The following is a 7,698-nucleotide window of genomic DNA, read 5'->3' on the forward strand; positions in this document are numbered from 1 at the left end:
TCCTCAGCATTTGGAGAGACCAACCCATTTCTTTCAAAGCTGTTCCTTTTAAAATGTATTTTCAGTGCTGGGCAGAGCTGATCAGCAAAACAAGCACGGTTCTCTTTTTTTGGTGGGGTTAGGAATGCAGAGACATGGAGAGCAGGACAGGTCCCACGTGCCTGACCAAGGAGCAACCAGGGCACCTGGCTCACGCTCAGTTTCCTCACCAAAAAAACTATTCTGCCTCAAATTTCTGGTTGATAGAAAAAAAAAACACAATTAGGTTTTGCTAATTCACAGCTGTGAAATATTGCTATTCAAGCTTCCTGGGCTTAAGTCTCTTTTAAAATCCATATATAGTTACAGAATGCCTGCCCAGAAAACTTGCTGATCCAGCCTGGCTCCTTTCTTTTGAAAGTCTGACATGAGAAGAAGCTCTGTAAAAAGTCAGAGGCTGTGTCAAGTGGACCTGCTGAATTATTTCATTTTTATATTTGTGTTCACCGATGGATGTTAATATGGAATAGAATTTCAGCCTGTAAATGATCTCCTTCTTTATGGAGCTGGCCTATTCTTTAGTAAGTTAGCTACTTGAGTGTTTAACTCCAAGAAAGTGCTCTAAATTATGCACAAAGTTCTTTATGTTATGAAATTAGGAGCAATCATATTACAGGTTTGTTTGTTGGTTTGTTGTTTTTTGTTTGGTTTTTTGTTTTGTTTTGTTTTACTGCACAGACATATCAATTACTTTTGCAAAATAAGAAAATCCTTTTGGATTTCTGAATTTTCTACAGAAGTATATTACAAAGTTACCACATGAGTGTAATATATGCTTGTGCAATCTCAGATGAGGTGTGATGAAGTTCATAGTGTTTTTTCTCTCAGACAGAGCATGAGATTTGCTCTTGTTCACCTCAGCCAGAAGGAACTGATTCTGTTTTCAAATTGGAGCAATTAATCAGTGTAAGCAGCTTCTCCTGAAGGGATTTAAATCTGAGGCACAGGGTTTGAACTAAAGTGAATTCTGTATTTCTAACATGCCGTGCTTTTTGCTTCATGAAAAATCAGACAGAAAGAAAACTTTATGGGAATGGCTTTTAGATGAGAATAGCTACTGGATGGGAATGGCTCTGAATGTAGGTGAGTGATTTTGTGGCAGCCCTTCAGACTGTGAAAGCACTGCCAATGTCACAGAAGCCTTAGATCTGGTACAGAACAGTTTCCAATCATCGTAAGACCCAACAGCATCTGACAGAATTTTGTCAAATTATTGTACTATTCACTATGTGCAATTAATGACTACAGTTACAATGGCATTTTCATCTGTGCATTCACATCAAGATATCTCAACGTTGAAGAAGTATGCAGCCTAATTCCTGACCTCTATGTGTGTGCTTAGCTAGAGTGTAGGTCTGCCTAAATACCTACTGCTCAGGATCCTGCGAGTGAAACAGAATTGGAAAACCGCGGTATTATCTCTTCTACCTGGATCATCTTCGCTTCTGGGCTCACTGAGCACCACATGGACAAAGACTGCACAAAGCCTTGTCCTCCTCCTCTGAAAGGAGACCATGATTAATCACCTCCAGTGCCTTGAATGATTTAGCCAAGAGCCCACGGGAAAGGGAACGTTTGCTGTTCTGCTCCTGCGCTGAACTGCTGATGACCTTTTTTTCTGGGGGTGGGGTTTTCTTTGGTGGTGGGGTTTTTAAATTAGTTCTGTATTAGATTGCAGTGAAATATTTCACCAGATTACATCCACGTGCATCAATTTTCCCCCTTACTTGCAAACAGATGGTTGTCTTCCTTATTTCAGGAATGAAAATCTGGCATTCCCATAGCTCAGGGTGTCTGTGCACTGCCACCAGTGCATTCTGGTTTTGGTGCTGAAAGACTATTCTTTTTCCCAGCATACCAAAATAGGCCAATCAGTTGTTCATCTCCCTTGATACTGGTACAAACTCCTGATTTACTGGTGGGCTGTGTCCCACACTCGGCCTTGCAGACATTTGCAGATAGAGAAGTGTGAGAGCCCGTTCTGCTTGCTCAGGGCAAAGGGTGGAGACTGCATGACCTCAGAAATCCCTCCCTTTTCCCTAACTTGTCTTTTTCCTGGCTCTACCACTAATTTGCTCTATCCCTGTGTACAAGCCACCTAACTTTGTGTACTATTTATATTTTGAGAGCTGATGGTTGCCTCTTAGCACCTTACAGAACAAGTCTTTGTAGGAGCACAGCTTGTCTCATGCTCTTGGAACTTACTTACACTCTCATGTAAATATTTAGGTTGTAAATATCAAAGTATGAGAGGACCACGTTGGATGAAATAACATCTTTTTCAGGAATTACAAGGATCTCACTTTATGGAGTTCAGTTTCTGTGACAGAGCCCATCTCTAGTGCTGTCTTAGCTCATGGACATCATTGATTCTTCTGGATATCAAGGCCAGGTTGGATGGGGCTCTGAGAAACCTGGTCTACTTCAATATGTCCCTGCCCACGGCAGCAGAGCTGGACTAGATGAGCGATAAAGATCCCTTCCAACCCAAACCATTCTATGATTCTGTGATGTAACTGGAATTCAAATGAAGGATAATAAGGTAATAAAAATAAAGGTAGAATAACACTGTGCTACGCCAGCAATAATAATTCAGATGGGAATTCAAATGCAAATGTGAACACAGGAACAGAATCAGACAAAAATATCTAATAAAAGACTGTACCTGAAATGCTTCAGTGGAGTGTCTCAGCTTCATCACCTCTTCACTGAACTCAGAACAGGGATTCATGGCTCCCAAAACGAGCAGTTCACCAGTGCTTCTGGAATTGTCTCCCATTTGACATACACAGACTACAAACAAACATTACTCATTAGCAGCAAGTAAAAGAATGACTCCTCCACTGAGCCACTTTTCTTAAAAAAAAAAAAAAAAAAGTTGAATTTATTTTGGTTTAAGCTAAACTTTGAGGAAAATATAATTTCCTAAAAATATATAAAATATAATTATTTTATATAAATAGAAAATAATGTATAATTAAATATAAAAACCTGGCTTCTCAGGGACATTCAGAAGGGAGTTTCAGCTCCCTGAGGCTGGTCCTTGGCTGCTGGAGGAGCTGATGTGTGTCATCCTTTCCATTCCATGACTGCACACCTCCTTTTGCAGGACACAGCTGTCAAAGAATGACACCTCAAAATGTCTTATGAAGAACTTCACAGGAGATCAGAATTTATTAAATCATCACTCATAGTTAGAAACTGTCTAGCTTTACTAATAGACCACCCTTCAGAGGCAATTTTTTTTTATCACTTCCCAGAATTAACAGATCATTCACATCCCATTTTTAGAGCTATTGTGATATTCTATAAAATGCCTGTAAAATTCTGCTTACAAAATTCAGATGGTCCCAGTTTCTGATTGGGCCACTTTGTTAATTTTCTTCTTGCAGTAGAGGTTAACAAATAAAAAATCATTTAAAAAAAATCAATAAAAGCCGATTACCTTACAAACAAGCAAAAATTAAAGTGTCACCTTAAACTAATGTATACATCAGGGGTCTCTCTTATGTACATTAATGACTTTCTGATAAAAACTAAAGAACCTCTTATTTTTTATTTATTTATTATTATTACTTATTGCATATAAAGTCAGATTTCAACAGACCTAAAAACTGAAATCCAAACCCAGTGAAATTATCAAAAGAGTGAATTTTTAATGACCCATGAGAAAGCTCTTGCATGCACTGGGCACTTTTCACAATGAAAAGGTTAGGTATTGCAGGCTCTAAACTAACTTTCAAGGGTGGCAGATTTCAGCTACAAATAACATTTTTTGTTAGTGGCTGGTATTAGTCTTGCTGTGTTTGTCTCCAACATAGTCATGCTGTCTCAACTATCCCAAAACCCCCACATTGTATTGTGAGGATTTTATTATTTGCTCTTAATTATAAGGAAATAGTTATGATTTCAGGGGTAAAATTACTCCTAAAGCAATCAGCAAATCTTATATAACTCAAGATAAATCCCTCCTTCCTGAAATTCTTAGGTGTTGCTAAGATTCAATAACAGGTCCATAAGTGCTTCTATTGTATTAAAATAAGACTATCCACCTTGAACAAGATAATTTATCGTATTCTTCCAAAACTGTTCTTGGAACTAACATAATTTAATATTTTCATTAGCGATTTTGGCACAAAGACCTCGAGGATATTAACAAAGTGTGATGGGGCCCTAAAATGAGAAAACATAATCAGTATAAAGACAATAAAAAAGAATTTATTGCAATTAGAGACAGAATGAAATCTGACAAAAAACATGTAAAGCAAAAATTTCTGCCTTGAGCTCGGAACTCAGCAAATTAAATGGCAGAAGAGGAGGAAAAGCTTTGGATATTAGTTGATCACAGGATAACTAACACTCCAATGCAGCTGTGGAAGAAACTGAGTGGAGCTCATACTATTTCAACCACTATATTTTGGACAGAAACAAATACATATTGGTGTGATTGCATTGTTGGACTGTACCTTGCAGTGTGTTGATGAAAATTTCCTGTTGAAACCAGATTATTCCAAATTAAAAAAACCCAAAACCCATAAAACCATCAAACCAGAAATATCTGTCTCATGACACGGACTGGAAGACACCAAGTGCTTTAAGCCTGCTGAAATAAAGCCTGAGAAGCAACGCAGTTGCTTTCTATAAATACACTCTGAGCTAAACGTTAGGAACATGTGAGAGCCATTTAAGCTAAATGGCAATATATGTGCAGGGATGGGAGTGAGCCATCAGAGAAAAAGAGCTCTTGAACATCCTCCCAGTAAATCAACACAGGCCAAGCACTGATAAAACTGAGAAATGAAGGCTGGGCAGATGCCTCGATTAACTTCGCTCTCCGACTGCAACATCAACACCCAGAGCATCTTCTGTGGAAAACCTTCTCACAAACGTTTCATTTCAGATGTTTGGAACAAACATTTAATTTAAGGATGCTACACCAAACACTAAAGTTTCACACTCTTTCAAGTATTTTCATAGTAAGACAGTCCCTGTATTCTGAAGTGTATTTAGTTCTTAGGCTGACTTTTCAGGAAATCCTACTTAGCCTCAGCATAAATTATCACAACTGAAGTAATTATACAACAAATACACAATGTCTCATCTGACTGATGCCAGTTCTTACTTTCAGGGTCAGTATAGTGAGGTAAGTCATTTATTTTCAGCAAAATACTGTTGTGGGGTGGGTTTTTTTTGTTTTGGTTTGGTTTTTGTTCTGGTTTTGGTTTGGTTTGGTTTTTTCCTGTGTGGTTTTTTGGGGGAGGAGGGTGTGGTTGGTTGTTAGTTTTGTTCTGTGGGGGTTTGGGGTTTGGTTTTGTTTTTTTTTTAATATAGAAAAATATTGGAGGAATCTGTTTCTCTGCTGCCTTCTGAAAGACTGTGCCTTATATATAGATACCTTCTTCAGTAGTCTTCTTTTTTAACTCCTATGTTCACTGTCCATTCAAAACAGGCATTAGTGTAACTTTTTCCCAGACTTAAGGTCAAAATTTGGTGCATCCATTATGGTAGCTGGTAAAATCTCTCAATTAGAAATGTAGTCTAGACAAGTAAACAATTTCATACTTCTATTTGTGGAGGGCAGTTTAGCAGGAAAATTAGGGTAATATATTAGGAATTTATATGTAACACAGAGTCTCACCCATCTCAATACCAGTTCCCAATTTCTCCTGCCTTCCACAAAGGACAGTAGCTCCAGACACAGTTCCCCACCTTTCCCAAGAATGACTGAACAATCCTGCATTACTCCTTTTTCTCCTCTGACTTTTTCTCCCCAGCAGAAAAGCCTCTCCTTGGCTAAAATTGTCAAATTAATTACATAATTTTGATTTGGCCTTGTGTGCCAATAATTAGGAATTTGGATTCTCGTTTGATACAGTTTGTTTGCAGCGATGAAAGTGTAGGACTGCAACAATTAACCATTGACTGCAAGCTACTTTCTGTGATAAAATATGGGCTAGTTTTGCCTGTCTGGTCAGCTTAATTAATTGGTTGCTTAAAAAAAAAAAAGTAACTATAACCAAAATTATATGTAAGCTTTACCAATGAAGCAACTTGGCTAAATTTCTTTGGTTGTTCCCTGTTTGAACATCTCAATCAACACAGCTGGTTAGAAACTTCTCTATGTGTACTTGTGCAGATGTGGTTTAGCTAATTCCTAGTTTGCATGATTTTAGTTGAAGCAAGTTCATCTATGATGTCTAGACTTTCTTTCCCACATGACTCCAGCATAGATGGTTTTTTAGCAGCGCTATCCCAACCTGTGTAATTTATACATCTGTGCTGTATTTTCTTGGTATGCAGTCCAAGTCCCTGTGTAGATGGATCTCTGCCAAAGAACTTTTCCAGCCCTTCTTGTTTGATCACTCAAACCATGATTCTAACACTGATTTGCTTATTACTAAAACCGACAGGAACCAAACACAAATTTGCTAGAAAATGTCAGCTGAAGTATAACAAAATCATCTTTGTTTTTGTTTTTCTGGGTTTATGTTTTTGTTAGTTTTTTTAAAATTTGCAATTAAATGTAAATTGTCAAGCTATTTCTCGGTGCTAGAAGAACAAATCTCTTACATTTCTAAGTAGTTCTTTACTTCCTTTTGATTCCTTGCAAAAAGATACATGGTTGTTAAGATAATTTAATTACACCTAAATATATGATAACATAAGACGAATCTTTGGTTCAAGTAATTCTGCACAGAGATCCTTAAATGTGCAGCCAAAAATAACCAGGTTTAAAAGATACTTTAAAAAAACTGCTTTAAAATAAAATACGGATGATAACGTCATAAACTTTAGTGCCATCTCACCTGTAGATTTTTGCCCTCATTTGGAGAAACAAATTATAAAATACATAAATATTTTTTGCAGTATTAAACTGATTGGCTCTGTGGAAAGCAACAGAACTACTACCCCACTTATTAATTACACTTATTGTTATTGGAGTATCCAACAACCAACCTTTCACTTGTGACCTCACGTTTCACCCACAAGAAAAGGAGAAAGGCAACCAACCCTCATGATGGTGACAATTTCCAGGGTAGTGAATACTCCCTGAAGCATTACACAGAGAGAGAGAGGTGATGTGTATCTGAAGAAATTAGTTATCTGCTCTGGGATTCCTTCCCCCATCTGCAGAGCCAAGCGCTGCATTCCAGTCCTAACGTGCCTGGCTGCATCTTATCAACCTTTGCTGCCAAACCTCTGAAGCTCCTCTGGGGCTTCGTGAGCAGCTCGGGATGATGAGATACAGCAGATGTCTTTCCTGTGAGATTCCTGGTGTCTTTTCAGAATCTGAGGAGTTCTGGGCCCCACTAACCCGTTTTTGCTAACCTGAGAAAGCCCCATGTCCTACCACCCTCTCATCCTCTGCAGAGTACCAGGCACAAGCGTGTTTTTCCCAAACGTTCTGACTGTTAGGACAGGGAAAGGTGTGATAGGAAGAGAGAGTCCTGTGGAGGTGGGGCAGCACTGTCCCCTCTACTCACTCCCTGGAGGAGAGCTCAAAGGGGCTGGCTGCTCACATGCAAACAAAACAGCAGGAGAAATCTAGTTTACATGAGAGGGTGCACCAAGCTAACTGTAAAAGGTGCCCTCCTGCAGCACGAGAGACTCTGTCATGCTTACAAATACATCTTTCCCATTACCCAAACGGCGTAATTA

The sequence above is a fragment of the Myiozetetes cayanensis genome, unplaced genomic scaffold, assembly GCF_022539395.1.
Source record: "Myiozetetes cayanensis isolate MyiCay16 unplaced genomic scaffold, myiCay2020 scf6-25, whole genome shotgun sequence".
NCBI lineage: Eukaryota > Metazoa > Chordata > Aves > Passeriformes > Tyrannidae > Myiozetetes > Myiozetetes cayanensis.